Consider the following 17,500-nt stretch of genomic DNA (forward strand, 5'->3'; position numbering starts at 1 on the left):
AGCCATATAAAAATAATCGTCAAGCGTACCGATCTTCTTAAAGGCAAATATAGCGTGTGCAGTTTGTTTCACACTAAGGGGAAAACTCGGAATGTATTGCATCGCGATGCGGCAAGCAATGGAGTCGTGCGGCGGCAGCAGCTCGAGCAGGCGCACACGCTTGAGGGGCGGTGTCGTGATCTGCGTCGTCTGCTACGGCGGCGCGCGCTGGCCGCATTTTCGGGAAGCGTGGTACTGTCAGGGGCAGTGCACCGATTTCATCGGTACTGCGGGAACTGAGCTGATATTCTTTACTAAACGTTGTGCGTCGCCACACTCTGATCCTTCATTGGCGCTAATGGAGTTCCACAAACTTCTTTTGACAACATGGTTCATTTGTTCTTTCGAAGGGCCGGAGTACTGAGCGTGTGCACGTATATTTCTTCACTGTATGTGCTACCGTAATGAGCAGCGACAAAACGCACCAAGATGTGCGCGCAACGTGCTCAGTCTTTGTTTGACTCGAAAGGAAAACAAAGCACTCAACAATGGGAGTCGAACACGGTGAAACAAACGGACACGATTAAATGAACGTTTTAGGTTCAGACAATGAGCTGGAAGTGATTTTTCTCGATAATCATTCGCTACACCAGACAGACCCTGCCCGCCGGTGGGGAATTGGACACGTCACGCTCGGAACTTCAGTTAGTATCTCGTCATGTCCCCAGCGGCAGCGATGACAGCGCTCATCCTGGAAGGCAGTGAAGTGTAGAATGACTTGATCAGGGATGTGTTCATTCGCTGCACGTCTCAGTCACTGACGATGGTGGATCGAAGCCTATCCTCGGGCGACTGATAGAGGGGATGTTGCGCCGGCGATACTTTCAACGAGCCCCAGACATTTTAAATGATGTTGGCGCCCGGGGATTGAGGCGGCCGCTCCAAGAGAGTGACTGCGCGCTCTTCTAGCAGTTCTTGCACAGCACGAGCAGTGTGGATCGGCGTCCTATCGCGTTAGAATATATAGTCGCCTTCCAGAAACGGGCCGTCAAGAATGTATGGAATCAGTACGTCGTCTATGACTGCCATGCAGCGATGAAGTTACATTCGAGGCGTATCAGTGGGCGTCGCGCAACGCTTAGCAAAGAATACCGGCTCCTTTCACGCAGTAACGATGTGATCAGCGCCCTGCACCTGACAGTAGAACGTTTCTCGACAATGCGGCCAGCGTGCACCGCCGTAGCAGACGACGCCGTTCAAGATCCCGCCCCTCGAGCATCTGCGCGAGCTGCTGCGCTTCGAGTTTTCCCCTAAATGTGAGAGAGACTGTACACCGCCCTTCGAAGGAAATGTCCACGCGCACACACCGCGCGCGGCGCGAAACGTGCCCAAACACGAGCAGTGCAGGAGGCAATCAAGGCGGCGCGAACGAGAGATGGGAGAGGGGTACCACCGGCTAATAGAATTTTGCTCCGCATGCGGCGCTCTCAACGCCGGCGCAGCAGCGCCGCTCTCGGTGCCGTTCTTGTCTATACGTGGCGCGGCGCGCTCGTCGTTTTCTCGGCCGCGCGCGTGTCGTGGCACGTGCGTGTCGTGTTCCAGATCTGCTCGTATAGTATACAGAGATTCGCAGCTAGCGGCGCGATTCGCTCGATCGCAAATGACACCCAAGTCGGGACGACGGACAAAGTACGTGTTGTGTTGCGAGCCAGATGAAAGCCAGATAGGAATGGACGATCGTCGTGCGTATACATATAGGAAAGACAGTTCAGCGTACTATGCCGCTGATCTGATATGCGTATACTTATAGTGTGAAAGCGGCCCGCTACATTGAGGTTGATGCGCGTGGAAGAAATGGCGAGCGCAGAGTCGAGTTTCGTTTTTTTTCCCCTCGTGCCGACACTAATGACTTTCGAAGAACACATTGGAGTCGTGAGTAACGAACTAAATAAGATAACTTGTTTTGACCCGCTCTTCTAATCGTTACGACCTGCCCGAACCCTCTAGGAAAGTCTGGTTTAGGCTGTACTTTCTCAATAGACCTGCTCGCCTCATTGGCCGGCTAATTGCAAGACATATAAAACAGAGCAGTGCCATTTTACGGCGTCATGCCGGGGAAATTAGGGTACCGTTCCTACTTTCTTTCTTGCCATTGCAGGGTCAGCTGGAAGACTCCCAGATGAGAACGCATATACGAGTTCTATTAGGTCCAGCGTAAATATAGGCTTCGTGCTTCTTTGGACTTGCGTCTCAGACTTGTGCGCCTCTAGCTGGGAGTAGCGGTGTGTAGCCTCTTTGCCGCTTCCAGCAGATAGAAGGCTTCTCGCGTTGTAGTCGTTCAGGTTGCCTGGTGATTGTTGTTTTTATCGACGATCTCGCACGTTTTTACATCGAAGCTGTATATGGCTAGCCGATTCGTATTCGTCCGTCCGTCCGTCTGCCGCCTGTATGCCGAGAACTCCTCCCGCGCAACCCACTGCGCATGCGCGAAAAACAGGAAGGTGCAAGCGATTGGCTGCGCCAGTAGTGACGTCGTTGCTCTCCGCAGCCGCAGTCGCAGCCGAGTGCGCGCGTAGCAGTTTCTCTCCGGCTCCGAAATGGGTATCCCACGCGTCATACGTGCTCCTGAGGAGCAGGCAGCTTTCGATCAGCAACGCCGCGAGCAGAACCGGGAACGAGCTCGTCTACGCCGTGCCGATGCTGCAGCCGGGGCACAAAACAGGCTCGGCAGCGGAGCGCAAGCAGCAAATGCGTACCGAGGATCCGGCTGCCTACCAAGCCGTCGTTTAATGAACCGCCGAGATTAACCCAGTAACACCGGGGCCGCACGTTTCAGCTTCGCTAGTTAACCATCTGTACGGAGTGCATGGGCGGTGATTTTTTTCTTTTCATTCGGGGGCAGGCGGGCACTACGTCACTTTGCACTTGATGGTGCCAGGACGGGGAGAGGGGGCGATAAGGGGGAGGGGACGCAGGAAGAAATATCTGTAGGGCTGGGCGCGGGGTCGGCCGCCCGCCTTTAGAGCCGCCCTTGGTGCTGGTGATGCATGTTGCTACAGGCGCTGCTTGTGGTGATGCTGCTACATATGTTGCTACAACCACTGACAGTCGATTTTGCCTGGAATTGTTTCAGAAATTTCTCTGATTTCTTACTAGATTTCATTTCTTTATAATTTCACCCGGCGTGTCCTATCTGCTTTTCTCTCGCGTTGTCATAGCAACTGCGGAATGTTTAACTACACGCTAGAAGGCACCCGTCATGCGCTAAGCTTCGCACCTGCGATATTGCCTTCTGAACTTCACGACGCGGACGAAATTTCCGTCACAGCTATCACTCTTCGCTGAAGCCCTGTTCGCACTATTCGACGGGCGCGCACGGTTCCACATCCTTCTGAGATCGGAAGGCAGCTCGAGGGCGTAATCACTTTGCAGTGTCGGTTCTCATTACTCACTGGTGTGTTACAAGCGTGGAAAACCAACTCTTTGTGTAAATATCCCGATTAAATGCAGAAGCAGGACCTCCATGTATGTGGACAAAATGACCTTCTCCTCATTTTGATATGGACGGCAAAAACTGCTTTTGTTTGTATGAACCGATAGAGGAAGATGCAAAATCGTGAGGCGGGTTGCAATGCTTGAGCTGCATCCCGGATGTTCATGTGATTTCGGGATATTCGAAGCACACTTCGTGTTTGCTTTTCGTCCTCTGTGGCGCTTTAGCGGCGTAAGCCAAATGGGTGTCAATTTTATCGAAACCTGGCGTCAAGAAAGTGACTGAACCACTTCCATACACTTCCGCAGGTATCTCCCTTCATACTCAGTATGAATATATTGCGTTTTAGTTTTTGAATTAGCTCTGAAAAGTATTGAAGTCAGTCTGCAATGTACTATTGCTAATACCAAGTGTTCGTTTTTTAGCGGCACTAAAATTTTTTAAAAATTACCTGTGGCATATAGCACAACTCTAAACATTGAGCTAAATTACTTTGAGGCGGCCATTAGTTCTTTGAGAAATCAAAATCCTTAATCGAATAATTAACATAATCACACTAATTTAATTTTAATTAATTACTTTACCACACATATTTCAACGTACGAATCGTAGCCAGTGAGCTCGAAAGGCATATCCATTTATAACGAAATCTCAGGACTACACCGGTTTCGAGATATCGATTCTCAATGTGCACGACGAAATGCATTGGCATTCCACTTACTTTTGCGCGTTAATGCATAAAACGGGGTTTTCCTAAAAAAGTAAGTGGAGCAACCGTGCATTTTTACCGCAAGTTTGATGGCGCACACCTCGAAACCGGTGAGATCTTCAGAATTCGTTCCAAGACGATAGGTATGTCTTGCAAGCTCACTATAGCTACAATTCGTAGATAGAGATACGTGCTATGGCGTAATTAGTTACAGAATAATCGGTTTAATTATGTCGTTTATTCAGTTGACCACTTTGATTTATCGTACATGTAATGGCCACCTCATCGGGTAATCTAGCTGAAGGTTTAGATTTGTGCTATTTGTCACAGGCGATTTTTAAAATGAAGGAAACGCTTTTTTTTTTTCAATCTCACCAATGGAATGTTACATTGCACTATGCGTGAATGGACGGAGAAAAACGTAACGGCTTCCTGCAAGACCGCCGGTTAGCTTTTTATTTCCCTTCCGCGACATTGCATGCTGCTTGCTCGGCTGCGCCGCGTTAATTGACCGGTGGGCGTACATGCGTAAGGAGGTCGTCACGCGCACTGCTATCGACGACGCTTGCACGCATGCATAGCAGTGTCGCCACTGCGACGCGCGCCTTCGCGTCGGCGCCGTCTACACCGCATCCGAGTCGCGGAGCGTCGCCGCACATCCGGACAGCTCACGGTGCGAACACGCGCTGTACTTTGAGTGCCTGCATGCGAGGCCGAGGGGTAAATAGGAACAGTCACGAAGACGAGAAGTTTTCCCTCGACCATGCTCCGCGATAGTGTGTATCGCAACGTATAGCATATGGGGGGAGGGGAGGGCGAAGAAACATCATGCTTATATATGTATAGTTATGCAGATCCCACGTATACCGTGGGAATCGAAGTTGCGCGAAGCATTTTGCGGGTAGCTGGCTACGGCGTCGACGCTGCGGTGGTTTGCCTCGACCAGCTCTTTGATTCTGTCGATGAGTTCGAGGAGGCGATGGTTGTGGACACCAACCGGGCGTGCCGAGGGTGAGAAAGAGCGTGGGCTTGCCTATAGCTGCTCGACTAATGCGAATACATTCCTCTTCCTTTGCGCCCAGTAGCACCATAGTAATACAACATCCTCGAGCTGCTCAAGTAAACCCTTGAGGGAAGCATAGTCTCATTTGACGAACTTTTTGACGAAGCTGCGGACCTCCGAGTCTCTGTAATGACGCTGCCACGCTGGAGTTCGGCGCTCAGTTGTCGTACTCAGACTCCACGTGCAGCACGAAAGAGCAGCAGTCCTCGATGCTCGATTAAAAAGTCTGGTTAATACTAGAATGGCCGTGAAAATCCGGTGCGTGCATAGGGAGGAACGAGAAGGCGGCGCGTTGTTGTCCCTTGATCGCAAAGCGACGCTCGTGGGAAACTTGCTTTTGAATCGCGGTTCGTATACGGAGGGAACCACCGCACGGTGTTCCACAGCCGAGATGCCAGAATATTTTTGCACGCCGCCTGGCTCGAAACATGATTGGCCAGTTTGTGAAGCTGCGAGCTCCCACATTTACTGCTGCTTTGTCCGCTGTTTGATTACCACGTAGCCTATGTCTTCTTTTATTTTCTCTTATGTGTTTTTTATGTGTGAAATGGGCATTATTTTAGCTGAACGAGGATTGCCCGCTCGTATTGTTTTGCTTCGTGGATGGCTGCAGGGAGGTCACAGAACGCAGCCGTGTTCCATCGGTGTTGTTACCGTGCTACACCGATCGATCGATCTATCAGTGAATTGACTTATCGTTCGATCGAGACATAAAGCTATCGGCTAGCTAGCTGCCTGTATAAGGAGTACCCTAAGCGCAGGCTTCCGGATTAAGTTGCGCCTCCTCTGGCGCCATCAATGTCCCACGAAATTTTGGCATACACAGCTACAATCATACGAAGCAAACGAACAGCGAAGCCGGAAAGAAACGTAAGGAAGATTAACTGTTGTATACTTTTGAAACGTATAAATAATAAGGAAAAGGGGAGTGAAAGTGAACGAAAAGACAGCTTCATGTGATTGTAACTAAGAAAGGAGCCTCTCAGTTCAGGTTATTTTTCCCGATGTAGGCACGCAGAGAGGTGTTTCTTGCGTTCAGCTCCATCGCAGCGTCGCCGCAACACGGCGCATGGTGTCGAACCTGCGACCGTGCACGCACCCGAGGCAGGAGAACGCACAGGCAACACGGTTTGTGCAGCTGCGAATACGCCGTACGCCGCCGCCCCCGTCGTTGCCACCGCATTACACTTGCGTACAGCTAATGCATACAGGTGCGCTTTGCTGCCTACTGCAGAAGTCGCGAGGCCGAGCGCCATACTACTATACAGCTCGCCATGACTGAGCGGCCGCCAGGTGTTTGCCGCGCGGCGCCTCTACGTGTAAACGGTTGAGACTCGTTTTCTCTCGGCCTGTGTACGCGTGCATCAACGTTCTCAATTTAATCTTCGCGCGCACGCACGCACTCGGATGATGCATGCGCTTCGCCTGCGGCGCTGCGCGTGTGTATACGCGCGACATATGCGACTTGAGCGCGTACACACGCAGCCTTTGCAGCGCTATGATGGCCACTCCCGCCGCATAAGCGTTGCCGGGGAGAGATGAATAATTGTACGCGCGCGGCGTTGGTCGGCGCTCGGCTTTCTATATCGGGGCGGTGCGGCGCAAATTGCGATGGCCCGGGATGTTCCTCCCTCGAGCGTCCTGTTTCTCTGTAAGCGAGGCACACTGCGTGGTGTTTACAGCGCTGGTTTCCTTTACCACGCCGTACGTATATATCCGCGGAATCATCGCGAGATGCCACGCTGAGAGCGAGAGAGTGGGGCCATGTTGTGGGCCAGTTTTCGGCGACTTCGGTTGATTGCTAATTTTCACGGATCCTTCAATGTGGCGAGAAACAACAGGGTTCAACAACAACAACAACAACAACAACAACAACAACAACAACAACAACAACAACAACAACAACAACAACAACAACAACACACACACACACACACACACACACACACACACACACACACACACACACACACACACACACACGCGCGCGTATGCGCGTGGCAGCACTTGTGCCACAGGGTATATATGTCGTCAGAATGAGTGGATACTCAGTCACACTAGCTCACCAATGTTTTTGCGCTCCGTGTACTCACTCTCAGCCATGTTCACTCACACTCGTTGTAACTACCTGATGAGAAAATTGGGCTATGATGAATAAAAACACTGTTCCAACTTTCGCTTTGATGCACAGATCGGCGCACAAATCTGTGCTTTCTGAACAAGCACCCTCTCTCACCAAGGCGCTGTACTCCTTTTCCGTGCAGTGCAGCTCTCTTGGGCAAGCTTCGTCTCTAAGTAAGTTTGACTCGGCTTAATATTCTTTGCAGGAGCTGTTAACGCTTACGACTGGAATGTGTTAAAAAACAGTGGCACGCACGTCGACCGCCGGCCGAGCGGAGCTCTTTGCATGGCCGTGCACGGTATACGCACTCGTGTTCACTGTTTTCTCTCTTTATAGGAAGACCGGGTTCCTATATAAATATAGGCGTGAACTCTCCGCCCCGCGCCGAGTGGAGCCGGACGAATCGGGAAGCCGGCTTGCAGCACGATGTGACGGCTACTGGGAATAGACGGGGTTATAAGGCAGTGCGCACTACAGCGCAGTATATATATAGGAGTGCAGAGAGAAGGCCAGGGAAGGGAAGGGCGCAAAGTGTCGGCCTAAACGGGGCTCTGTTTAGACTTCACCGGCGTGCAAGCGGGCATTCGATCGCCAATGTTGTGTGTGTGTGTGTGTGTGTGTGTGTGTGTGTGTGTGTGACTACAGAAGTACGTAGTCCGCCGACAGCATGCGCTGCTGTGAACATCTCAGCCGAGCTTTGCAGTTCGTGCGCTCGCGTTTGGCCGCGGCAGCCCGCGTAAGAATTCAACTTTGGCCACACTGCTTATCCGTACCGCAGCCGTCGGGCCTTGCTAATTTCGAATATAGTTTTGAACGCTCAACCAGCCCCGAACCACGGGAGCACTTAAGTCCAGACCACACGCATGCACGCTTGCCAGCGGGCGCTCACTCCAGGCCGCTCCTGGTTAGACGCCTTGGCGGACTTATTTCACATCGCTTCAAAATGCGCAAGTTGGATGTGGCTACCTGTCCGTCGGTCAAGCTGGTGAAGGTCAAAGCGAGTCCGCACCGCGTAGCACGTATACGGTCAGGCTGGTGCGTATCTGCGCGCGAACACGCACTCAAGCCCTGTTGTGTACAATGCAAATGCTGCTGCGTATATACGCACTGCACTTGCATATGTAGCTGCGGCCTGCTATACGTAGCGTAGACACCGCGGCCGCGTTTGGCTTACGTTTGATGTGTCGTATACGCTTCAAATTCGGAAGTGGTGGCATCTACAGTAACATCCAAAATCAAGTTTACGCTGCGCGCCACGGTGACGGTTCAGTAGGCGGAGTTTTGGGGGCATGCCTCGCTCCGCCGTAGCCTTCACCAGTGCGAGTGATTGGATAATAATAATAATAATAATAATAATAATAATAATAATAATAATAATAATAATAATAATAATAATAATAATAATAATAATAATAATAATAATAATAATAATAATAATAACGTTATTGCCAGGTAGACATACATTGTAATAGCCAGCCCTCTTAAGCATTAATGCTTGTGAGCGCTGCTGGGCAGTACAGCGTTGTTGCATCAGTGCAGAGGCATGCACAAACTAGAGTATACGGCAGCTAGCTGGGCGAGTCGTTACATCTGCACAATTATCACACACAGCGCGCAAATTAAGCATTTAAACGTAATGTTAGAAGCAGGTATCGTTCACATCACAAGGAAACATAGGCTGTGAAGTACAACATTTGCATGTCGCGAAACAGCGAAGCAAGAAACTAGGCATTGCACAAGGACAGATCATAAACGCCAGATTATCGTTTTTCCATATTATACATAAAAAAAAACAATAGAAGATACTTCTTTTGCACACAAATAACTGCACTGGTCAGTATGACCATGTGGAGTCATTCAATTGACTGCACAAATGACCGTACGAATTGCTTAATTTGTCGAACAGAGGTGAGTGTGGTATTCATTTCAAATTGGTTAAAGTTTGAAGGTACATAAAAGTTACGGGTTCTCTTTCTGTAATGAGTGTACACGCGAGGAATAATGAATTTTACTGTATTGCGTAAATTCCGTGTTTTTATATTCTTCAGTTTAAAAGAACCAGAGAAATAATATTTATGCAAAATTTCAAATAGTAACTGCTTTTCTTCGAGTAATATGTCGAAACGATTCATGTTAAGTAATGCATGTTCACTATGAAATTGTGTTCCGTATGACAGGCTGTTGGCAATTTTTCTTAGAATATTATTTAACACATTTAATTTGTAAACAGATGTGGAGCCGTATAAAGTAAGACCGTATCTTATTATCGACTCGCCTAAGCTCTTATAAACTATTTTTCTTATAGGTGCATCACATAGCGATCTCAGGGCATATAGATAAGCACAAACCGTTGTTTACCGCTTTGCGACTTCCGCTATATGAATATTCCAAGACAGTGTTTTGTCGAATGTCACTCCTAAATATTTTGCACTATCTACTAACTTCACTGGGATACATAGACAATTTCCAAAGCATGTGTGGTGCAAGTAAATTGGCTTGGAATTTATTACGACTTTATGTGAATTGTGGAAACAAATAAGGTTCGTGACGTAATAGTTCTGCGAAAACCCGCAAGGTGGGGGGAAGTAATTAATAGAAAATGAACTATTGTCTCATTTCCCTTTATTAATATAAGGTTTGTTTTGTCTTTGTTAATGACTACTGTAGTAAGAGAAAACCAAGAGAGCGCACATTCTATATCTGTTTTAAGTGCATCTCCGAGTTCGCTATAAGATGTCCCAGGCAGCATAAGAGCAGTGTCATCTGTGTATAAGCGCAGCTTGGATTGGAATGGTAAGCTGGTTAGTTCATTAATATAAATGTTTAATAAAAGAGGTCCTGGGACGGACCTTTGAAGTACTCCTGATTTAATATCTAACAACGTACTATAATAGTCCTCTATTTTTACACACTGTTTTCGTTCTTTGAAATAATTATGAAAGAATGACCGGTGTGGCCCTCTGAAGCAAAAATGATCTATTTTATGCAGTAGAAGTTCATGATTGATGGTATCGGATGCCTTCTGAAAGCCGATAAAAAGTGTTAGAACAATATGGTTGCGATCGATTTCAGCGCAGATAAAGTCATTAAAATCTTCTAAGAGGTGAATTGTGCTCTGTCCAGGATGAAAACCATGTTGAACTTGGCTTAATAAATCATACTTTTGACAGAATGACATCATATTAAAAGAACACATTTTTCAAGAGTACAAGCAATAGGCGAAAGGATAGCTGCTGGTCTGTCGTTGTCGTAAGAATTTAGTGAACCTTTTTTTAAAAGAGGCTTTACTACGCTGATTTTCAATTTCTTACGAATATGGCCTGTCTTTAACGTTTCTTTAATTATGTAATGCAACATTGCTTTCAGTTTATCAACATTCACAAGGTTATCCCTTATTCTAATGCCATCGTAACCCGGCGATTTCGCCATCTTTAATTTCCTGACTATGTTCCAGAGTTCAGTCTCTAAGATAGAAGGTAAGTAAGCAGAATTAATGTTTGAGTTATTTGTTGGGTTACGTGCGGAACCCGATGCACTGGGTGTAAGTAGCTTCATCACCAATTCAACGAAGTGCTTATTGAAATCTTAAGTCTGTATTCTGTTTTCCATATTCGGGAAAGTCTTTTATTGCACTGTCAATCGTACGCCTAGGAGGTCTTCCTAATACCGTGCTGACTATACTCCAGGTTTTTCCGGAATCGTAGCGGGACGCAGAAAATTTCTGCAAGTGTTACAACGCTTATTACAACGCTTAGCTACTCTTATTTCCGCTTTAATTTTATTTCTAATTTGTCTAAACTCTTCTTTTGTGGTTTTATCATCGGGTTTTTTCTGCAGTTTTTTCTGAAGATTGGTTTTAATGCAGCAGACTTCCAGGATTTCTGAATCAATCCAGGGGCCACGAGGGTTTCTACGCGCGAGCCTAATTTTCCTTCGGGTCTTGCGGTAAATATCAGAAAAGCTTTGTACCAAAAGCTAGCAGCTTTGTAAATGGTCAGCGAATATGAGCCTGTCCCAGTCAAAAGACCTTATTTGTTTATCAACATAAGCGCTGTTCAGAATTTTCGGTAAACTGTTGGCTGTATTGGTTCGCGCCTGCCAAAATGGCTGGGTTAGAAAAATAGTGATCCGCTACTTTTTCCTTAATTACACACTCAAAGGAACTGTCTTTGCACTGATGTGGTCAATACAGCTTTTTGTTAAATGACTGCGTAAGATTTCTTCACGTGTGTAACTTTGAATCTGATTTTCCATTTCTAAGCTTGCTAGTAATGTTAGGGGTATTCTGTCATTCCCGGTTTGTTTACATTAGAGACATCTAAATTAAAAGTCACCAGCTAGTTGTATAACTTGTTGCTTTGACACTTGGGCACGCAGGAAGCGTGAGAGTTCTTCCAGAAAAACACCTGTGCTTTTGTTTGGTGGTCTGTATAGACTGTGCACGCTAACCATTCTTCATTACCTTTTGTAATATTTAGAGCAATTACTTCTGCTTCAATGAAATCTGCCTGCACCTGCTCGCATAACCAATCATTATTTACAAAAGAGCACACCACCGCCTCTTTGGGTTTTCCTACATAGTGCAAATGACTGAAAGCCCGTTAATGAGAAGTGAAAACATTCGCGGTCAGTAACGTTAATTTCCGTCCAGATAAGAATCTGCAGGGATGACAGAGCTTTTTTCAAGTACGCCTGTACCGTGTCTCAATTTTTCCGTAAGCTCCTCACATTGATATGTATTAGTTCAAGAACGAGATCATTAGACTTTTCACTCGTCCATTCCGTCTTCCTTTTCACCCAATCACTTACAGAGTTAACGTTCTCAGTCATTTCACACCAATTTGGTTAGAGCTTCTTCCTTGTGTATTCGAATAACGGAATCACCTTGTTTTTTCACAAATATTCGCCAATTGCGAGCCCAGACAAAGCGGTATTGTTTCTCTTTCGCGCCTTGGTCACCCAGAGCAGTTTCTTCGTACGTGCACTAAGATTTCCGTTGATAAAAATACCTTCTTTCCTTAGACAGCACCTTTTACCAATTCACTTATCTCTCACTTGTAGCAAAGCGGACTAGGATTGGAGCTGCAGTGTTTGATTTGGTTCTAATTCTGGGAAGTGCTCATCTGTTGGTGCAGAAAGATCGAGTTTCTCAGCGATAGACACCTGCACGTCGTGCACTATGGCGACCACTACGGAAACAGTTATACGATTGTTAATCATATAAGAAAAGTGGGCCGTATAGCAATTTTCTTCTGAAACGCCTACCACGGCCACCCGCTCTAAGAGGAGAGATGAAAAAGGGGAAGAGAAGAGGAAGGGGGGATCAGGGTCATGCAAAAAGGCTGTGACACTAACCGATGCTCTTTGGTTAGAAGTGTGCGCCCAGCGTCGGCTGTGAGAAGGGTGCATGTGCAACATAAATTGTTGAAGTCGAGGACACTGGGCTACATGTTACGTAGACAGATATGCAGGCTTGCGCCTGACACGTGCATCTACGACGCGACAGTTTCAAGGGCGACCACTATTCGGAGTCTTCTTAGGCAACTCGAGGGCAGTAGCGAGTGGTAACGTATCCGAATGATTACGAAGCCAGCCTCTTAATCATCACTGTTAATCTGTATCTGACAACTGTGTAACAAAGCAACTCCTTTGGAAGCTTTTCTTAGCGCAGTTGGCACGTCGCCACATGGTGCACCACTCAGCATTGTTCTTCAATGCATTATATACAGGGTTTATTATGAAAGTAATGCGCATTTTCTGGGACAAATAGATTTATTTACCGGACCTGTACAAATGGTTAAAATTCTTCAAAATACTCTCCCCCTGCGTCAGTACAGTTGCGGAGACGTGTGTGCCACGCCTGGAAGGCACCCTGAAATTCCTCGACAGGAATGACTCTCAGGAACGCTGTAACATGCTTTTCGATGTTTTCCACGGTCTCCTACTGCTTTCCTTTCAGCACTCTCATCAGTCGGGGGGGGGGGGGGGGGGGGGAGTCGCACGGAGCCAAGTCGGAGCTGTAAGGGACTACTGGGGTGTTGCTCCGGGCCAGGAAGTTGGTAGTGATGGACGTCTGGCTGGTGGCATTGTCATGGTGGAGCTTGACCGTGTCTGTCAACATGTCAGCCCTCACGCGCGCCACCCGGCGTTTCAATCTCTTGAGCACCTGCAGATAAACGGCTGAGTTGACAGTTTCTCCCTGTGGTACAAACTCAAAATGGACGATTCCTCGGGCGTCAAAGAAGACAATGAGCATTGTTTTGGTGTGAGACTTGCTCATTCGCGCTTTCTTGGGGCGGGGGGATGATCTTGTGTTCCACTCGCTGCTCTGCCTTTTCGATTCTATGTCGTACTCGAACATCCAGGACAGGCACGTACCCAGGGGGGGGGGGGCCCCGGGGGGGCCCGGCCCCCCCCCCCCCCGAAATCAAGTGGCATACACCCCCCCCCCCTCCCCACCCACGCCACCACTCCTCACACATTCTTAAATTCCTGTTTTTCCCTAACTGTATAGCACCTTTCGTGCAAAATTGGCAACTGGAAACAAAAATCACAAGGAGTTGAGAAATTAAGCGATCTACTAAGGGAGAGCCAAGGCAACAACCAAACTGCAAGCAAAAGCGAATAATAAAAAGTTAGCCGTTGTTTATGAGAATATTTATGGATCAACATCTTTTTATTTAAAAAGGAAGTAGAGAAAAGGCCGCCGGAAGTGGAGAACGATTACTTGTTTTGAATGACGCTTCTACAGCTATCGGTCGAACCGCCTCACGTAGCCACTTCTCTGCTGTGCTAATGCGGGTGTTTTTCTAACCTTTCGCAGTGAGCGCAGTACGTCTAGAATGGCAGAGTCCTGCGCTCTACGCGGTTATATGAGACTGGCGGCCGCACAGCGTTACGCAATTCGCGGAACTGTCAAAACTGATCAACAAGGCAAAAATAACTGATATTTGAAACTATAACATGAGAAATACTCAAGAAGCCGTAAAAAATGAACGCAGCTTCAAATCAGTAAAAAAGAAACCTGGAATAGGACAAACCATGATGTATGCACTAAAAGATAAGAAGGATAATATCATCAGAAATCTCGAAGATATAGTAAAAGCAGCGGAAAAATTCTAAGCTGACCTGTATACAGTACCCAGAGGAGTCACGATAGTTCACTTAGAAACAGTAATGAACAGGATACAGAAACTCTCCTATAACTAGCGATGAGGTCAGAAGGGCCCTGCAAGACATGAAACGATGAAGAGCGGCAGGATAAGGTGGAATAACAGTCGATTTAATCAAAGATGGAGGAGACATAATGCTTGGAAAACTGGCGGCTCTTTATACGAAGTGTCTATCGACTGCAAGGGTCCCAGAAAACTGGAAGAATGCAGACATTATACTAATCCACAAAAAAAGGAGACGTTAAAGAATTGAACAATTATGGGACCATTACCTTGCTCCCAGTATTATATAAAATATTTACCAAAGTAATCTCCAATAGAATAAGGTTAACACTGGATTTTGTCAACGAAGGGAACAGGCTAGGTTCAGGAAGAGATACATTACAATGGATCACATCCATGTCATCAACCAGGTTATCGCAAAATCTGCAGAGTACAAAAGCCTCTCTATGTGGCTTATATAGATTACGAAAAGGCATTTGATTCAGTAGAGATACCAGCAATCTTAGAGGCACTACGTAATCGAGGAGTACAGAACGCTTATGTAAAAAGCTTGGAAAATATTGCTACATGCGTGAGGTATCTGTTTGTTTGAACGAGGCGCGTAGGCGCCATCACTCCAGAAAAGAGAAGGAAGAACGAGCTGGGCTCGCGCTGTGAACCTAACCGGTCAGCGCTGCAACCGTTGTTGTCGGTATAATCTGTAAATAGTTTCTCGTCTTAATGACTCGTCTTTCGCGTTAGAATATCTACGAGGTTCTACAGCTACCTTATTCTACACAAGAAAAGCAGTGAGATACCTATAGAGAAAGGGGTCAGACAGGGAGACATTTCTCCAAAGCTATTTTCTGCGTGCTTAGAAGAATTCAAGCTATTAAACTGGGAAGGCTTAGGAGTAAAGATCGACGGCAAATATCTGAGCAACCTTCGGTTTGCTGATGACATTGTTCTATTCAACAACAATGCAGACGAGTTACAACAAATGATTGGTGACCTTAACAGAGAGAGTGTAAGAGTGGGGTTGAATATTATTATGCAGAAGATGAAGATAATGATAAATAGCCGGGCAAAGGAACAAGAGATCAGGATGGCCAGTCGGCCACTAGAGACTGTGAAGGAGTACGTTTACCTAGGTCAATTAATCAGAGGGAACCCTGATCATGAGAAGGAAATTCACAAAAGAATAAAATAGGTTGGATCACATACGGCAGACATTTCCAGCTCCTGACTGGAAGCTTACCATTATTATTGAAAAGTAAGGTGTGCAATCAGTGCATTTTGCCAGTGCAATATGTCCAGTGCCAATGCATTTGCCAGTGCATTTCCCAGTGCATTTTGCCAGTGCATATGGGGCAGAGACTTGAGAACAAGTTAAGGACCACGCAAAGAGCGATCGAACGAAGATTGCTAGGCATAACGTTAAGAGAGAAAGAGAGTGGTTTGGATCAGAGATCGAACGGCTATAGACGATATTCTAATTGACATCAAGAGGAAAAAATGTAGCTGGGCAGGTTATTTAATGCTCCGGTTAGATAACCATTGGACCATTAGGGTTACAGAATGGGTACCAAGAGAAGGGAAACACAATCGAGGACGACAAAACACTAGGTGGAGCGATGAAATTAGGAAATTCGCGGGCGCTAGTTGGAATCGGTTGGCGCAGGACAGGGGTAATTGGAGATCGCAGGGAGAGGCCTTCGTCCTGCAGTGGACATAAAACAGGCTGATGATGATGATGATGATGACGACGACGATGATGATGATGATGATAATGGAGGTGGTGGGCCCCCCCCGAAAAAAAATCCTGGGTACGTGCCTGATCCAGGATTCGTCTCCGGTTACGACAGAGTTAAGAAAGTCTGGCTCATTATTAATCAAATCCAACAATTCTTGACAGCGCAAAACTCGAAGTTCTTTCTGATCTTCCGTCAACACTTTCGGCACAAGCTTCGTGCAGACCTTGCGCGTTTGCAGATCCTCGGTCACTATCCCATGTGCCGCAAATGTGGACATGTCTAGGGCAGAACTCTCGCCACATTTCCCGACCAGTTTTACCGTGCTGCCATGAATAGTCGCGTCATAATAAAATCATGCGCATCACTTTCATAATGGACCCTGTATAGCGTATACCACTATCCAACTTGCAAGACAACCTTTTTCTTCGACCGCCAAGTAATCCTACCTAAGGTATGCCGCTATTGTGGAGTAATGCGAAGATCTTTTCCCGATGACTGTTTTCTTATGTTTTTTTTAAGGAAGTCTGATACATTTCTGAGGCGGAGCTGATGAATTGCTAATACATTGCCTTTCTGAGAGCCCTGTAGCTGTGTATTGCAGTCGCCATTCCAGAAGAGCATTATCCCACATAATCTATATAGTTAATATCAACGTGTAGTGTACTCTTTCGTAGTGTAGTAACTATACTAGTGTTTTGTAAGCAACAGTATTTTACAGCAAAAGCTGTATATGACTAACCTTCCGTAGTTTTCTCGGCGTCCGGCAACAGAAACGGACTAAGCGATTTCCAATAAACCGATACAGGTACAGTACGGCGGCGCAGATGTCAGAATGCGGAACTGATTAGAACGCTCGCCGTGAACAATTGCATGACGTGAAGGTTATCGGAGTACATAAGCAGGAAAAGTATCGGCGCTAAAAACAGCTGCGTTATCGATGAGGCGGACGCGTATAGTTCGTACACCCGAAGAACAACATACGTACGAGGAGCGCCGGAGGGAATGGTAACGAGAATGTGAACGGCGCCGGCGCGAAACGACCACCGACGAACGAACGTTCCCGCGATGCTGAACAAAACGACAATCGCGAGCCCGGGCACCTTCGATCGAGCAACGACGCCAGTCTCGCAATGCAAAAAAATAGCAACACCATTACGCTCTGTGAAGATGGCAGCGAAATCACTTTGCTTTTCGTTTGAGAGCTTTGACTGTCGTCAGCTTTCGCT

General features: G+C 47.0%; 1 protein-coding gene across 1 annotated transcript in view; it reads left to right on the forward strand.

Annotated features, from left to right (window-relative positions):
• The window catches only part of LOC139059365 (mucin-4-like), a 140,795-nt gene that overhangs the window by 29,554 nt on the left and 93,741 nt on the right, over nucleotides 1-17,500 (forward strand). The window lies entirely within an intron of this gene.

Source organism: Dermacentor albipictus, chromosome 4 (assembly GCF_038994185.2).
Source record: "Dermacentor albipictus isolate Rhodes 1998 colony chromosome 4, USDA_Dalb.pri_finalv2, whole genome shotgun sequence".
In the NCBI taxonomy this organism is placed as follows: Eukaryota; Metazoa; Arthropoda; class Arachnida; order Ixodida; family Ixodidae; genus Dermacentor; species Dermacentor albipictus.